Genomic DNA, 1,486 nt, shown 5'->3' on the forward strand with positions numbered 1-1,486 from the left:
CCCTTAGCTCAGTTGGTAGGGCGTCCCCCCCCATGGGCCTCGGCCAGCAGCGGACCCGGGTTTGATTCCAGCCCGCGGTCGTTCTCTGCATGTCACTCCCCTCTCTGCCCCATTTCAACTCTGTCTCTACACTATCAATAAAACATAAAAATGCCCAAAAAAAAATATCTTAAAAAAAAGAAAATGCAGAACGTTAATCTAGATTAAAAGAACAAAGAAAGATCCCAGACATCAGTTTGTTCGTATGATTTTTTTATTTTCATAATAAATGCTACGATAATATTTTATAAAGTTTAAACAAATATAAAAGACAAAACAAACGGTTAGTGTTTGAACCAGTAAAAACATCTTCAGCTTTATGTACAGACAGTAGGCGCTGTGATGTCACAGATAGGCCCCGCCCCACCAGGAAGTGATGCGGACACACCTTTATATTAGACTTTAACGTTTTTACAGTTTCAAGTGGTCCATTGTTTCAGTTTCCATGACGAGTAAGTGCTGACGGCTTATTGGTCGAAGTTGGATTTTAATTTAAAGCTGCAGTGTGTAACTCTGTGTGTGTCAGAGAAGTGAAACATTTTCTAAGGTTTATTCTCATAACTGAATAAACAAACTTTCCTCACAGGAAAATGTGATCCCTGGAACACTGTTTGAAGTTAGAAAGCTTCCTGAAAAGTTACTGTTTCACTGTTGTTGTTTACAGCAGCAGGGCCCACAGTTTGGTTTACAAACATATTCTAGTCTTACGTTTGGTTCCAGGTTCCTCAAAATAATTTGATTTATGATGATAGAATTATTCAATACTAAGAATTACATGAAGAGAAAATATGTTTAGTAAACTAACTGCAGGCTCTGTGAATGTAAACAAACCCCCTCCTCTGAAACTACACACTGACCCTTTAAACTACACACTGACCCTTTAAATTTATTCTGTTGGCTTTTTGAAGAATAAAACATAAAGAGGGAATCATAGTTAATATAATACTGAGCTCTGATTGGTTAAACACACTCGTGGGCGCGGCCTGATTGACAGGCGAACATAATAAAAACATAATAAATAAAAAGTCGTGTTTAGTGTTCAGTCAGTTGCCGTGGTTACAGTAGTGAGGGGCGTGGCCTGTCGTCATGGTGACACTCTTAGAAACTAAAATATTCTGTAAACTGATCGGTTTTATATAAAGTGAGAAACTTAAAGACGGAGCTTTTATTAAAACTCTTCGGGCGCTGTGTCGGGTTAGTTAGCTTCCCGAGGCGCTCGGAGTGAGACAGCCGCTTACAGAGCCTAGGCTGTGTATTAACAGGTTAGGGTTTACAGAGCCTAGGCTGTGTATTAACAGGTTAGGGTTTACAGAGCCTAGGCTGTGTATTAACAGGTTGGGGTTTACAGAGCCTAGGCTGTGTATTAACACCTCGTAGTGTTTGGGTTAAATATTCATTCTCTCAGTCAGTCTGACGTCAGGACTCTGTAAACCCTAACCTAAGGACC

General features: G+C 40.0%; 1 protein-coding gene across 3 annotated transcripts in view; it reads right to left on the bottom strand.

The window, feature by feature from the left end:
- Positions 1 to 241: 241 nt before the first annotated feature.
- Positions 242 to 1,486, bottom strand: part of fer (fer (fps/fes related) tyrosine kinase) — a 31,157-nt gene continuing 29,912 nt past the window's right edge. For all 3 annotated transcript variants that reach the window (XM_080054404.1, XM_080054403.1, XM_080054402.1), the window contains one exon: positions 242 to 1,486. This exon is cut by the window's right edge and continues 514 nt beyond it. The gene's annotated coding sequence lies outside the window, so the exon portion shown is untranslated.

The sequence above is a fragment of the Ammodytes marinus genome (genome assembly GCF_949987685.1).
Source record: "Ammodytes marinus genome assembly, contig: scaffold_45, whole genome shotgun sequence".
In the NCBI taxonomy this organism is placed as follows: domain Eukaryota; kingdom Metazoa; phylum Chordata; class Actinopteri; order Uranoscopiformes; family Ammodytidae; genus Ammodytes; species Ammodytes marinus.